Source organism: Aethalodelphis obliquidens, unplaced genomic scaffold (genome assembly GCF_003676395.1).
Source record: "Aethalodelphis obliquidens isolate GAN/ISIS:26980383/991018 unplaced genomic scaffold, ASM367639v1 scaffold3, whole genome shotgun sequence".
Lineage (NCBI taxonomy): Eukaryota > Metazoa > Chordata > Mammalia > Artiodactyla > Delphinidae > Aethalodelphis > Aethalodelphis obliquidens.
The window spans coordinates 57,034,284-57,051,154 of NW_020837947.1; the positions used below are offsets into that span (position 1 = coordinate 57,034,284).

The 16,871-nt window shown below is 38.8% G+C and overlaps 1 long non-coding RNA gene across 1 annotated transcript in view; it reads right to left on the reverse strand.

Annotated features, from left to right (window-relative positions):
• Window positions 1-3,940: 3,940 nt before the first annotated feature.
• Window positions 3,941-16,871, reverse strand: part of LOC113611157 (uncharacterized) — a 35,129-nt gene continuing 22,198 nt past the window's right edge. Inside the window, exon 2 of the long non-coding RNA XR_003429369.1 lies at window positions 3,941-6,797. This is a non-coding gene — a long non-coding RNA (uncharacterized LOC113611157). The remainder of the gene's footprint in view (window positions 6,798-16,871) is intronic.

Sequence of the window (16,871 nt, forward strand, 5' to 3'; positions counted from 1 at the left end):
GAATCACTTATGCATCCTTTTGTGAAGTAGTTTTGGATCAGTTGTTGTTAAAGCCTAAGTATGGTGGCAAAGAATATAGCTGAAGTAGGTGAGAGAGACAGAGAGGGTAGGGAGGGAGAGGATCTTCTGGAATCTTAATGAAGTTTAACCAAATTGCAAATCTTACTTGGCATTTATTGACCACTTACTACATAGTAGGCACTGCAAACATTGTCTTCCATGATTTGTCTCACTTAATAACGAATTCCTATGAAGTAAGCAGTCTCTTAATGCCCTCTGTAAGGTGAAGAAATCAAGGAATACAGAAATTAAGTGGCTTTTCCAAGGTTACACAACTAATAAATGCAGAAATGTGACATGAGCTAAGGTTTGCCTGGCTCCGATGTGTATGGCAAATCCATATTGCCACCACCTCGGTTAGGAGCATAAATTTTCAAAAGGGCTTGTTTTCTTCTGAAATTACTCAGAATGAGGCCAAGGTGGTGTTTTGGGTTTTATGTTCCTCTGACAACTTGCAGCCAGACCCTCACTTCCCCCCAAAACAACTTTGAAATCTTATTCTAAGTTTTTTGTGCAAATTTCTTGGTAAATAAAAAATGCAATGGAAACAGAGAGGTATTAAGTTCAAGCCAGCATGAAATCTGCCCTATGTTAGTCCGCCAAACCCTGCTGATGGCCCCAGAGGGGCTCGCTTGAGTCAGGGCAGCACTGTGAGAAGGATCTGGAAACTGTGCTGAGCTCTCCCAGCCGAGCCCCACCCCGGTGCCTGCAGACACCCTGCTTTGACCGTGGCTGCATCTCATTACCGGAGCAAGGATCGACTTCCCAGCACTTTGTCTTTTACAAACTGGATTAGCTGTGGTTAGAGATGTAGAAATTTTATTTAAAATAGGAAAATCTATGATAGTGTGATCTCACTCTTGTTCTCCCATCCCTCCTTCTTATCCCTATCCCCAGATTTATGGCCATCCCTGATCTTCTGTTTCAGAAATGACAAAATGTTTTGCGCCCTGATTTCAACTGCATTTGATTTAATAAATAATGACTTCTATGTAACAGAAGGTATCAGAAGGGGCTGCCCAGTGCCCGCTCTTTCTAAACCTGGCTTATAACTGAAGTCCCAGTACAGCGCTGAAGGAAAGGATGCCAGCAGTATTTTCTTCCGCCCAGAGTTAGCAGCTCTTGTATAATATTTACAAAGCATTTTGTCCTTTTATGTAGGGGGATGCTATATGGCAGTTAAATTTTCTCTAAGATAATTATACTCCAGCTGCTGAAACTTTTTACTTCTTTTAAAGTATTCTAGTTGCGGTAAGTATTCTTTCTTCTAATATTCTTCTATTGAGCTCTAAAGCCACCAAGCCTTGTTTAGGAGCGGTGGTTGAGGAAGAGGGCCTTCTGGTTGAGCCAATATCCTGATTAATTTAGATTTAATGCGAAAGTCCTTTTGGTTAAGTCTTAGAACAACATTTAAAAACTGATTTGTAAACGTAGCAAATGGCATGTTACCCGATCGTTGATGGCTGACACATACTCAGGATCTGAGTTCATTATCTGAATGCAGATCCTGGACAGAACTCTGCAAAGCGGCCGCTGGTGGACCCTCCACTCATCCTCTCTGAGCCCTTTCTTACTTGGGTTCAAATCCCAGTTTCTTTAGGTACTATTTGATCTTGGGCAAGTTCTTTATTTTCTCTGAGCCTCAGTCTTATCATCTATATAAAGAATAGTAACTACCTCAAAGGGAGGCTGTGAAGACTGAATAAGTTAATTCATATCAATGTCTTAGCACAACGCCTGGCCTGGCGAGTGCAAGTGCTAAGTCTTAGCCGTCATTAACACACCTTCTTTAACTTTTAGTGTTTTCTGATCTCAACACCTACTTTGAAAATTGCTTTCCTTTAGGTAAATACCACATAAATAGTTTTCTTGCCCTTTGCCTCTTTCTTTTGAAAAGAGAATTTAGTTGTAACAGAGGGAAAACTACTGTAGCCGACTGGCTCTGGATTGGGGGGCACGTAAAATGTTTTGTGTAATTTAACAGATGTAATAGTTATTTTATAGAGAGTAAAAATAACTTGGTGAAGTTTGATGAATGCATATGTAAACGTAAGACTGCTTGATTGACTCAAGAAGACGAATTTCAAATTCCTATTTTTTGGATTAACAAAACTCTTTAGTAATCCGCCTGTTACTTTGATGGCTTTCCACAATGAAGTGGCTGATGACCAAAGTTTGCACCTAATTAGACCCCCTATTTGTCCCTCTTTTCCTTCTCTCCCGCTCTGCCTTCCCCTAGATGGGCATGACAAAGGGAAATAGGAAAAAGCTTGTTTGTTCACTCTCTCGTCCCTCTCTTTAACTATACTCTCCATGGTGGAAGGTCGGTGAACAAAGGTCACCATCCAGGGTCCCTACATTAAACACTGTGACCTCACTGCCAAATCACTTTTCCAGAAAGTGTCGCCAGATCAAGTGTCACTTTTATGAACTTTTGGTCTGGCAAACCTGATGTTGTGTGTCACCTCCTTCTTGGTTAAAATGTGTGCTCTTTAAAAGCAAACACAATGGATGGATACAAGTTGGTTTCCAGCCTCATTTCAAGAACTTTCTTTACTTCTTTCTTAAAAATTTAAAGTATATTTGAAATACAGTACTACAGCAGGAACCTAGAATTTACAGGTTAACGCCTTATTAGCATATTATATCTAAATATTATATTATATCTAAAACAAGGTTACAATTAATGAAACATTCATTGTAATGAACTCACTTAGGAAGTGTGTTTGAATTTCATTGATTGGAAGACATCTGCAATTTGATCAAAGAGTTGATTCGTATAAACATCAAGTGTATGTTTTGCTCATTTAAACCAGCTTTCATTGCTTTGAAAGTGTTTGCTTTTACCTTATTAAATACACAATGGTATATTGCTTACAATTTTGGTGTCACTAAAATGAATAAATATATTTTACATTTAACTTTTGAAACATTTATTTTTTTTGAATGTTTATTTCTTTATGTTTTAATTAATAGTTTAAAATACTCTTCCATCCTTTAACCTCCAAAGCTAATTCACTAATAATAAAACAAATCACCTCCTCTCCCTGCCCCGCCCAAAATCAAACCAGGCATTAAAGCATTTTTTAGTTGTTAATATACACATAGATCTCATGATTTACTTTCCATTTGTATTTATGGAGGAGAAAGACATTCACACACTTAATTTTTTTTAAATGATTAGAGTTATCATATGAAAACTGGTATCTATGTGCATTTTATACATTCTTATAATTACTATTTTGTTCAATGCTACAATTATCCTTAAGTAGACTGAACATATATGCTTCACATCTGCAAATTATATCATTTTAAAAGAAATATTTACACAAAATGTAATAATTTTTGACATTGGGATTACAACTACTTATTAATATTTTTTAAACGTACACTCTCATCAAGTCTATTGATTTCTCTTGAGTGCATTTAAGTGATTGCCTACATTTAAAACTAACCAAATTCATTAAAATTTTTCAGTAGTTATATTCACAAACAACTAACTCCAATTTAGAAACAATAATAAAAATCCTGTATATTTATTTTATGTTTAAAACAACAGTTGAGAACTCACAGTATATTTGGTGATTTCAAATCAGAAAAACAGATTTTCATGATCCTGCTAGCTCTGATAGGTTCACTAAAGTTTGTTGATATTTTTATATATAACTGGCAGTTCTTATATTCTAGAAGATTACGGCCAATGGGAATGTTATTTACATGTGAGGGAAATAATGTATAGTTTACCAAAGGAGCAGCAACTATTTCCAGTGGTAGACAGGTTATGATTATTTTACAAGATGAGACACCCTTATAAATTTACTATTGCTAGTGCTGGGCGATTAAATGTTGTAAATAGTAGTAAGAGATGGTGTGCTTTTTTTTTTTTTTCCTAGCTTGAATTCACCAGTGCAGTGAATGAAAAACTGGAAGAATAAAACTTGAAATGACAGAACCACAGACTTACAGCAGAGGGGAAAACTCTCTAGAAACAAATCTTTCAGGCACACTGTAGCTATGAAAGTACCCAAAGGTAGTGCTCTGTCCTATTTTTACAGCTTCCCACAGAAGGATATTACATAATTTATTCTTTTTAGCTACACTAATTAAGTGTTAAGAAGACTAATAATTATATATGACTTGCTTATGTCCATTTTCATTTCAGTGTGGGAGAAACTAGGTACAAAACCATCTCTGGCTCATTTAAAGAGGAACACCTCAGTGGCAAGCTCACAAGACTGTCTTTTCTACCTGGTTGTCCCAGTCTGGGCAAAATACAGCAATCTCCCCATAAGACTACTTTTGGAGGAATGAAAATCCATCACTTTCTTCCAACCATTACCTTCTCTTCACTCCCAACAAAATCTCCAGTAGTTGGCCATCTTTCATGGGGGCACAGCGTTAAGACGAGTAAGGCAATCCAGTCTGCTAAGTCCACTCAGTAGCTGTCTCCAACTAGCTCCCCATGTCCCCACCTAGCACACTGATGTCAAATTTGACCCACTGACAATGCTCAGGTTTGAGACCAGGCATTGAATAGTTGAATCCATAGAGTTAAATCTGGAAATGTGAAGGGACTTCACTCTTGCCTCTGAGCAACTTATTTTTAAATACAAATAACCCTGGATGGGATGACAAGTTGAACTGTTGTAGGTCATCTTTTCTTTACCTGCAAAGGTATTTATTAGATTTCTTTCTTCCACGTCCTACTGCTTAAGGTGGAGTTTCTGAGATAAACTGTCAGATAATTTGAAACCTGTGGGTGGTACTGGATGGGGATGATCTATCTTGAAGGGGTCCTGAGCTGGGTAACATGAGGGGTTGGAGAAATAGCAGGAGGGGATCATAGTGGCCAGAAGAACCAGAGTTTCTAGAGTGCTTACCAGGTGCCAGGTACAGTCCTAAGGCCTTTTATATATACTGATTCATTTAATTCTCATAAAAGTATGATGAAGTAGATTCTATAATTATCCCCCCTTCTGCAGACAATAAAACGTCCCAGTAAATGACAGCGTGGGAATTTGAACCCAGCTAGCCTAGCTCTAGATCTTAAGCAATTACTGTCTATTTACCTGGTTCCATATGGAGAACAGTAAAGACCTGGGGGTGAGAACCTGTGAGGGGACAAGAGCCTAGAAAAGGAGTGTAGGAGCCCCACCACCTACCTCACAAACTTCAGTTTTGCTTCAGATCAGTTTTACAATCTGTTCAGGGAAGGAGATAGCTTTGATCCCATGATCTCTCCCAGAGGTAGAATCTGTGTTTTATCTCAGCTCTGCTAAGTCATGCTACGTTGGATAAATTTACCTCTTCTCTACTTCTCAGATTAATTTACAAATAAATAAATTGGTTCTACAAAAGAAAATAAATGAGCATAGGTATTTTTAAATGTGAAGTCATCATTCTGTATGGTGGTACATGTCACTGGTTTTGATAACTTTTTTGTTTAACATAGAAACAAACAAAAAAGCAAGTAGCCCAAATAAAACAACTCTAAATAAAAATCACTTGGAGAATAAAATGTTAAAAAGCCTTTACAAATAGGTAAACTTTCATTTTTATTGTAAACATAGATCTTATCTCCAATGTAAGGTGAAAAGTTGGTGAAATTGTCTAGGTGATTCCTAAGGAAAGATTACTTGTGTCTATATGCCCTGACAAGGAGAAGAACAGTTAGTCTTCCCTACCATGTAGGTAGGTTTCTCTGACTGATTGATTGATTTTTGTCCTTAAATCCATTGTTCTCCTAAATCCATAGGAAAATTTGTCATGAGTATATAAGTCAACTGTGGTATCTGGAAAATTGCTTTTCTTTTTTAAATTGAAAGACATTTGGTGAATTCTCTGTTCTAACATTGGCAGTTTGGGCAGGAACATTCTGGGATTGATTTTGGAATCATGCTTCAGTTGTATGTACCTTCACTTTGCCAGTAGACATTGATCCCTCTCCACCAGCCTGGTGCTGTGTTTTGGAACTTGGAACTTCCCATCATTGGGGGTCATTACCACACACTGCTCAGGAAAATTAACTGTGTAGCTGTTGGTAGTTTCCAGGAAAGCCATTCTTCTCACTTTCCTGCTCTGAATCAATAAACGGGTCTGTTATTACTCAGGCCCCTGGGCAAATATCTCTATGATGAGGTCCAGCCTGGGGGGTAAGGAAATTGGGAAATAGGGTTCGGCCCAGGGGAGTGGATAGTTTTTAGAGTCATGTGAAAGGAACAACCAAATCATCTCAAATATTGCTTTCATTTTAAAGTTTAAGGTAACATAAATTGTTTCAGAAGGGTCAGGGATTTTTGATGTAACTGGAAAGTTCTTATTTAGTCCAGGTTCCCTTGAAGGAATTGGTCCCCTGCATGATGGCATGGAAGCACATGATCAAGTTAATAGTAGCAGGGTGAATAGCAGGAAGCTGAATTCAGCCCATTCAGAGGAGTAAAGATCTAACCAAGTGCCGTATCCGCAAAGTGAAAGAGCATTTGGAAAGAACCACCAATGCCAAGGTTTCCTTGCATGAAATATAGCACAAGTTCAGGCTTCTAAACTCTACATACCTCCGACCTTTGGCTCTTTTATGTCTCTATTTTTCTGGCCTGACAGACCACATGCCAACGTGCAACCCAGAATCCCTCACCCTCGTGATTTATGGCTTCCAGCTGCTTCAGTGTCTCAGCCGTGGCAGCTGCTTTTCAGATGTCTTCAAACCGGAGGGAGAGTGTTCATGTGAACTTGAGTGGCTGCAGAAGAGAAGAAGAAAAGTTGATGAAAAAATCATCTGAATTCAGCCCCAAAGCTTTCCATTGATCTTTGCCTTCGGGGCCAAGCAAAATGTTTGGTTTATTTCATAAGCTAATTAGGTGTGTGAAAGGCTACTGGGCATCTGCTATTGACTGAACCCAACAAAAGTGATCACCAGGCTGGGTAATCAATAAGGGATCAATAACAAGCGTGTGATTGGATTAGCCATTTGATCAATGCTGTGTGCTAATATATTAACAGGCAAATTACAGAGCAGCCCTTAAGAGCAGAATGCTGACTCTGATTGCATTACAAACTAGTGAGATCTAATGATCCGCCAAGTGCAAGGGGTTAGTTATACAAATCAAGATCTGAAGGTATTTTTTTTCCTTGAAGATTTCTTCCCCCGCCAAAGAAAAGGCTTTCTTAAGTGAGATTCAAATTAAATTACAATTAGCAAGCAGTTGCACTGGGACACCCGATTTCCAAGCAAGTATCACTCATGAGGAAGAGGGCTTGGGAAGTCCAGAAAAAATAGCCTAGAGAACTCTTAGGAAAACCCAGGTAAATTTCAGAAAGGGCAAACACAAAGAACGCCAGAATAGTCACTCATATTCTCCAATAAAATCTTGGTAAATGGATTCCTAGTTTGGATATATAGAGCGCTTTCATGACAGAATCTAATGGTGCTTGATCTATATCAGAACCGTAGATGTCTTCCCAACTTACACTTTTGTTTTAAGGTAAGCTACTATCTTAACTAATTCAGCCTCAAAATGGGTCAGTAATGAGAGACATCTGTGTGTGTGTGTGTGCGTGTGTGTGCATGTGTGCATGTACCAAGTGCACAGCGTGAAGGATTGTGGCCAACAGCAGAAGTGCGCTTTCAAAAAAGAAAACGAGAGAGAAAATTACATGACATAGGACGTGGAGGAATGAAGGAAATGACTTCCACTTCCTAAACCTTCAGAACTTATTTCTATTACACGATTCTATAAGCGACCTCACAAGAGTAAAAAGCCACAAAGCAGAGCTTTTTTCCTCCCTGCTTTCCCCATGATTAGGTGAACCATTTATTCAATTGACTGTGCTCTTTCTGATTCCCTAAGTGGAGACCAGGCAAGACTTTGCTCACTTTCTCTGAATCCTTTTCCTTTTAAGAAATCTTTTTTTTCCCTTTGCCTGAGGGAAGCTGAACCGATTAGTCTGAATTCTCCAGTGTTATTTGCAGACTCGAGAGGTCTCCCAGGGCCCGGATGCAGAGTGGCAGCCGAGCCTTCGGTGAGGTGAGGCAGACGGCAGCTGACAAAACAGGCGGCCTGGCCCAGGGAGCTGGGGGCCGGGAGGGGAGAGGCTGTCAATCAGCATAAGAGAAGCACAGGCAGGGGATGTAATATCTGATGGAGCCCTGTCAGTGCCAAGGTGAACCAAGGTTGATTTGCCTGAGGCTGAAACGCCTAGGACCTCAGGGGTGCTGTAGGCAGATTTTCCCACTTGCCCCGCATTTGGTGAGTTTCAATGTTTATACCTTCCTATGTTCGTTTTTGTACCCAAGTTCAATGCCATCAAGAATACCTAATGATGTTTCTATGAGAACTATTGTTCCTTTTGAATACATCTGCTGATAGTCAATGATCACAGTGATGACAGTCCTCTCAGATCCATTCCTCTGTGGTGGTGCCTCGTGTCACAAGCCCTGTCTGCGTTTTTAAGTACCTTTTTTCTGTGCCTACCAAAGCATAACGTACAGGAAGCTAGCAATCTACAGTGCAAGAGCTTAACTCCGTTTAAATATGGCAGTACAGGAAACTATGAAGTCATCACATTTATTGTTGGTAGAATCTACCCACCACTTTACCATTGGTGAGATTTTGTAAATAAATGACAAATCTTTGGCATCTCATGCAGCCTAAACTACAGTGGCACATGGTGTAATGATATAATAGTCTATGCTACAAGCCATCAGTGATTACATTCATGGTAAGAAGCAATGTACTTTGAACCTGCAGTAAAAGCCACTCTAATTAATCACATGTTCACCAAAATCCTTAAACAGAGTTAAAGAATATTCTGCATCTCATAAATGTAAGACAGGTGACTATAGTGCTATAAAACCCTTATTGCGATGTTACTGGTTAATGCCTCTGACATGATTCTACTCTCCTCTGTAGTGTTATTAATTTGAAGCTTTAAATAATGTCATAAATATTTCTCCAAGAAGAACCAGCTGTGTGGCTCTGGGTGATAATGATTAAAATTATTTAAGATAGAAAGCATTGGAGGACAAGGTTCTTGCTTGTCACTGTGTCTGATTCTGTAATATGCTCTTTTGCAGGAAGAACTGAGAATGAAGGGAGAATGACAACAGGCAAAAAAGAAATTTGCCAATGGTCAATAACTCGTTTGGGAATTTGTGATTGTTTTGCTTGGGGAAGAAAACAACATCTTAAGTGACTTGATAAATGTAATCATTAGAATCTCTTACAACCTGAACATCATCTAAAGTATATATATATCTTCTAAGTAATACTTTTCTTTAAAATAAAAATATCTGTTTGTTTTCTAAACTGTCTCACTTTACCTCTTCCTTGTTAGGTTTAATGACAGTGAATACTGAAGACTTAATGTGATATTTCTCAACAGTTTGAAGATAGTTATGTTTCAGAATCTGTTTCCTTTGGCTCTAGCTAAACCTTATACAGCCTGATGTGGCCCACATCAGTATGAGAATGAAATTCATCTTCATGAGAAGATTCATCTTCCCCAAAGTGCTTACGTTCTTGAAAGCTCCAGTGGGCTAGACTATGACTTGGTTCCAGTAGATAGCTCAAGTGTTATCCTGTGCAGGACTGTTGATTAATCAAGACAAAAAGGTAGGAATGAGTGGTTCGCTGAAGCATGTATGCGTGACGTGGCTTACAGGAAGGGAAGTGGCTCTGATAAGAAAAACACTACAAAATATTAATACTAGGTAGGGGTCTTCACATCCATTAGGATGGCTACTATTAAAAACATAGAAAATAAGTGTTGGAAAGTATGTGGAGAAACTGGAACCCTTGTGCACTGCTGGTGGGAATGTAAAATGGTATAGTCACTATGGAATATAGAAAATAGGATTAACACGTGATCCAGCAATCCCATTTCTGGGTATAGATCCAAAAGAATTGAAAGCAGAGACTTGAACAGATATTTGTACACCCACATTCATAGCAGCATTATTCACAATAGCCAAAAGGTATAAGCAACTCAGGTATCTATCGATGAATGAATGGATAAACAAAATATGGTATATAATACAACGGGATATTATTCAGTCTTCAGAAAGGAACTCTGAGGCAGGCTGCAACATGGGTGAACCTTGAGGACATTATGCTAAGTGAAATAAGCCAATCACAAAAGACAAACATTGTATGATTCTAAATACTTATATATGAGGTGTCCGGAGCAAATTCATAGATACAGAAAGTAAAATGGTGGTGCCTGAGGTTGGGAGAAGGGGGAAATGGGGAATTATTGTCTAATGGGTACAGAGTTTCCACTTGGGAATATGGGAAAAAGTTCTAGAGATGGATGGTGGGGATGGTTGCACAACAGTGTGAATGTTCTTATTGTCACTGAACTGTATGCTTAAAAATGGCTAAAATGGTAAATTTTATGTTATCCAGAGTTTACCACAACTTTAAAACGTATTAGTTAAGGAATAACCCACAGAGATATCTCTGACCTTCGTATGTCTCCTTCGGGCTTCTTGAGCAGAGGAAGGAAGCAGTCACCTGCCAAAGTGCATGTTGTGTTTTTCCTCCTTCTTCTGGGGCTCAGGCTGGAGGAAATTATTTTTCATTCCCATGCTTCCCATGGCTGCCTGGGAGTGAGGTTTGAAGGGAATGCTGAATAAGAACTTGAACTAGTCATGCTGACCTCAGTCAGCTTTCCTGAGTAAGGTTTACAGTTCACACAGGTGTTCTCTGCCTACTAGAAACCTCTCCTACTGCATTGGGAGGCCACAGTAAGAGGAATGACAACTTTCACTTCTTAACCTTAATTCAGTAAATATTTACTGAGTAATTATGTGCCGGGCTCTGTGATTGGTCTCATTTTACTCAAAACCAAGCCTCACATCCTCAATAGAAGTTGTGGTTATTTCAGCCCTTGATCAATGACTGTCTACGTAGGCTGCCATGATAATGGCTAATGTCTGTCTCAGGGGTTAGGGCTGTAATCCCCAAACCAGTGTCCTTTAAAGACATGCCATTGGTCAGTTAGTTCTGAGTTTTCTAATGTTTTTGTATCCCATTTATACTTTTTGCCATGGCCTTTTAGGGGAGCAAGAGTTTCATTAATATATGAATATTATTGAATGATTGTGATAAATACCATTTCTTTGAAGCAGATAGCACCTGCAGTTTATATAGCAGTTTTACTTACTACTCTAAACTGACCATCCTGTAGTCTTGCATTTTAAGATTTATTTTTCTTATTTATATATTTTAACCAAGACGCTGAAAGCTTAAGTGTCTGTCAAAAGTCACATTCTTAAATAAACTTGGAGGAAAACTTTGTGATGTTTTCCCTCTCGGGCTAGTAGCAGTGCTTTTTTCCACTACATTTCACTATGTACTGCATCCCTAATCTGTCTTGGATACATCTCTGTAGAATCAGACAGAACGTGGGAGTGACCCACTGAATCAATTTTTTTTTTCAGTAGTCTTTCCAGAGTTTGGTCTAGCCCCAGATTGAACTGGCTAAAATAAATGTTGGATCCATTCAACTTGGTTTTATGGAATCGAAAAAACCTTTAAGATATCACATATTTTTTTTTTTTGACACAACAGCATGAAATCCTGTTGGGTTATATAGTTTGAAAACCAGGGAAGAGAAATTACAAAAATATTCTCATTATCCAAAAAAGTGAATATTAATTACTGTGTCACTTTCAAATAAATAATTTATAATGTTATTCATAGTAATACATTGTTGGTAATTACAGTTTCTTAGTAAGTACAAACTTTGGTGAAACATTATATTTGAAGTATAGAATAGTATTACCTATAAGAAAGTTAAATAAAAAACTCAAGCGATGCCCCCAAAAACAACTTGCATTTTGTTTTACTTAATTAAAGTAGGGAGAGCTATAAATTTCTTTTATAGCTTTCATGTATTAAGAATCTTTGATAATATGCCAGGATAAAGAATATGTACTTCATATACAAGGTGTTATCTATCTATAAAACTTTATGTTATCCTAGCTGAGTTATGGAATTTTATATTGAAATTGTTATAGATATTACTGCTTTCCTGCTTTCCCTTCCTTCCTTCCTTCCTCCCTCCCTCCCTCCCTCCCTCCCTTCCTTCCTTCCTTTCTTGCCATACCGTGCAGCTTGTAGGATCTCAGATCCCTGACCAGGGATTGAACCCAGGCCACGGCAGTGAAAGCCCAGAATCCTAACCACTAGACCATCAGGGAACGCCCACAGCTTACTATTTCTATGCATTAGAAGGAAGAAATGATTTTTTACTCATACATTTATGTATGCATTTAGTGTTGATAGTGCAAAATGTACCCTTGGATGTACCTTCAAGCAACCTAAAACCAGCCTCTTCAGAAAAGTTAGGGATGCTTAGCATTCACCCCTAACTGCAGTCGACATGCCATCATGCACTCTGGCCATGACATTGCAAATCAGCCATCGCCAAGGGAGAGCATCAAAAATGGGCACATTGTGGATGGTAGAGATCCAAAGGCATCTGAGTGGTGGTGTCCTCTGTAGCTGGATTCTGTTTTCACACCAAAAGGATTTTTAGTGAAGTCTGGCCACCAGTGGCTTCATCCAGGCATAAAAATACAAAACTATTCATAACGAAATGTTTGTATGCATAAAGTATATATTAACTCATGGAAACAAAAGATACAGATAAAGGGTAAGATTAATAGCCATCAATAGATAAAACCTATTAATATTAGTAAATACATATTTTTGCTCAAATGTATTCACCTTTAATAATTATTTCAATGTAATTTCAGTAGCTCAGCTTACTATATACTCCAGTCAATATGAAAGACAGAGTGCTCTACCAACAACCCATTTTTTTCTTTGATTTAGCTTTTATTTATCTTCCTTTTTTAGTATATAAAATATATACATTTTAACATTTATATAATGTCATCAATAAAATACCGGTTTTATCTTCATTCCTGGGTATGAATACTCCTTGACTCATTTAAGGATATGAATTATACAAGCCATGGACTCTTTCTTCCCTATTACATAGGATGCTGGCTTGCCTTTCATATTTGCAATCTGTATGCTGAATAAATTGGTGTGTTTCTTTCCCTTCAAGAGGCTACATATTTCATACACATGTGGCAGTTGTAGGTACATATGTCTGCTGTAGGTACAGCTTACATTCATTGCAAGTAATTACATAGAAAGGGTTATAGTGAGCAAAGTGAGCTGATAAAAATGATAATGCAAGACTCTATATTTATTCATTTGCAATGATTTCCACATCAACTTCACTCAGTTTATAAATCTAAACATTAGTTCTCTTGCTGTCAGCACTTCAGACTCCACCTGGGATCAGTCAGCCAAGCTGTGCTTTCTGCCTCCTAGAATCATCAGGCAAAATAAAGATTCTGCGTTTGGAATGTAGCTGACAGGTTAGTTGATGATGCACCAGACAAAAAGGAATGCAGTTTTCCTCCTCAGCTGCATAAGCTCCCTTGTTCCACGGGCTTATTTCTTTAGTAAGAAAAGCAGATGTGACTTAAGTAGCAGGGGCAAGGAGGTGGTAGGGAAAGAGCTATCCTTTCATAAGCACATCTCAAATTGCAACACATTTTTTTGTCCTGTAAAGCAGCGGTCCCCAACCTTTTTGGCACCAGGGACCTTTTCTGTGGAAGACACTTTTTCCACAGACCGGGGGTGCGGCGGGGTGGAGGGATGGTTCAGGCAGTAATGCGAGCGTAGATGGGGGATGATGAGGAGTGGTACCAGTCCGTGGCCCCGGGGGTTGGAGACCCCTGTTATAAAGTACGTAAGTACGTAAAATGTCCTGGTGCTCAAGAGCTAATTACGTCTGCTATCTTTATTCCTGAAAGAAAAAATTATATGGAAGTTTTGCGTATTTAAATGAAGGATGCGATAACAGATTTGCCAAAGAATCAATTATGTCCAGCTTATAATTCTTTTGCTTCAGAATTTCACTTCTTTTTTTTTTTTTTGCGGTACGCGGGCCTCTCACTGTTGTGGCCTCTCCTGTTGCGGAGCACAGGCTCCAGACGCGCAGGCTCAGCGGCCATGGCTCACGGGCCCAGCCGCTCCACGGCATGTGGGATCCTCCCGGACCGAGGCACGAACCCGTGTCCCCTGCATCGGCAGGCGGACTCTCAACCACTGCGCCACCAGGGAAGCCCAATTTCACTTCTTTTTACATTAGAATTTTTTTTCCTGTAACACTAATTGTGGTAGAATTTATCAAGCTGCTTCTCTTAAACAGGCTAGTCATGTGTTCCCTATCTCTGGGGGATAGAATATTAAATTCACAGATTCTTTTCTACTTGAGGCTTTGACTACCATTCATTCATACATTTCTTCTCTTCTATCATATGCTTATATTTCACAAAAATAATTATTATTAAAACATGGCATTTCTCTTTTACTAGTAAAACCTGATATCTTGAAAAAAATAACTTCAGAAGTCAAGAAATACTCAGAATTAGGTTGTTAATCACTTCTATGCCGAAGAGGCAGACTCTGTTAAACAGAAATCCAGCCTAAAGTGGATTTTGTTGGGTATCTGTAATTGTTGTGACGGATATCACGTCAGTAAGTTGATTACATACACAGCAGCTAGAAACTTACCATATTGAATTTTAGTATTTTTGCACATGAGCTTTAGCAAAGCTATGAATAGAAATGTTTTCATAAAGGAACTATCCCATTTGTATGTTTGAAGCTTACTTTTGAATCATTCTCTCTGCTGTTTCTCCATCTCCTCTTCTCTCAAGTACGAGTTAATCTGTTTATTTAGATTAGACAGCAGATCAAATAAAGTGCCAAATAAGAGTCTGAGTAGCTGAGGAGAGCTGAAAGTTACTCTGCTGTCCAAGATGGGAAAATAGACGAATAAGAGTGATGCCTCAGCAAGATGTAATTATATTTCCTTTGGTACTTTACTTACTGTACCAAACATAAAATCATCCTGGATACTTCATATTATTCTTAAACTTAGTAAATTTATTATTAAAGTAGTATTTACCTATGTAATTTTTACCTTGCTAATGAGAATATGTTTATAAAATTTTGTTAAATCTAAAAGAATTCTTTTTCAAGATTTCTTTCCCTCACTCAAGAAAGATGTCTTCATTTTAAAGTGGAATGAAATGTAGGTCTCTCAATGTCTTATAGGGCCTCCTGCCCTTGTACTGACCCTTTGAAAAGTCAGTTCATTAAACAGTTATTCTGGGCTATGTCCTGAGCTTCTAATGGAGCAAATTGTAAAAATCTAAAGCAAAGATAATACTCGGACACAGAGTCAATGGCTGTGCACTGGGAGGGGTCCACTGGCTGGCAGTTGTCATGGGTTATCTCCATTGCTGGTTTCTCATGCCATCTGGGTTCATATGACAGCACCATGGGGAGACTTTCTCATTCTTTATTTCTTTCCTTTCAAACAGCTAAGATGAGGGATACGTTTGTGGCTGCTTCTGACAAATGCACGCTGACAGAATCCAAAAACTGATCTTTCCTTGGAACCACGGCATTAATGAAAAGCAAAACAAAATAAAAACAAATCCTGACCGCTTTGCTGAAACAATTAGGGATTGGTGATGGATGGCGTGGCTTGGAACAATGCCTGGTACAAAATTTGTACTCAATAAATAAGTGTTGAATTAAGTGGAGGAATAAATACTTAACTACAAATAACTTAAGCAACTTTTAGGAGTGGCCCTGTGATTCATATTTTATCCCCAAAGGGGCTATTTAGTCATTCAACAATTATTTACTAGGCACACATCCCATGTAAAGCTGTAATAGCCACCCCAGGGGATACTAAAGTGGATAAATCATAATATAAAACATACTGATAACTGAATTATCATAATATTTGCGTAATTACTAATGCTAAGTGGAATGAAAACACTATGAAAGAGATCCAGATAAAGTAAGTGCAAAGATAATTGTTAGTTATTCCCTGTTGTGGCTAATGCGTGTCTCCCACAGCTACATTAAGGTCTATACACCCTCTTAATAAAAGCTACTACTTATTTACTACCATCACGAAGTGCCTTGTAGATGCCAGGTATTTGGCTTCTATTATTTCTAATTTACTCAACAATCCAGCGAGGATTGTTAACATCATTTTTCTCATTTTATAGTTGAGGAAATGAATGTTCAGAGAGAATAAGAAGGAAATTTTCTCAAAGCCACATAGCTAACCAACTCCAGATCCACAGTCTCACATAGCTGCGAGAGAAAGACCTACCTAATTCTTGCCTCTGCCTCTCTCCTCTTTCTACAACCCAGGCCTCTTCCTTCTTAAAGGTTTAGCCTGGCCCCTCCAACCCTACCCAATCCCTCTCTCTAGAAAGAGGAGATTTAAGATACTCTAGAATGGCACAGTGAAACTTTGCTCCCAGTTACCTCCAATGCTTGTCTGGGAGAACGAGAGACTTCTGGGTTTCTCCCTTGTGTCTAAAACCAGTCCCCTTGTGATAATTTTCACCCTCTTGTTCCCAGGGCCCAAGTTCTGCCTGGATTGTCTACCAATCTAGTCCTTCCAGGACTGGGGCCCTGGCTTGTCCTGGTCGTTCCTTTCTCTGGACTGGAATCCTTCCCTTGAACTCCAGCCAGAAGTCCAAGGCATAGCCACCCAAGGATAGAGTTCACAGTGGATCTCCTGGCAGTGTCTGCTTGGATGCCTCTGTGCTGAAGATTCCCTGACACGGTATATGAGGCCTTTGAAGATGGGGCTCCCACTCTTCTCTGCAGCCTCATCCTCATACCCAACCTCAGTCATACTGGACTACTTGCAGATCTCTGAATTTGGCCTGTCCATTTTTCCCCAGAGGA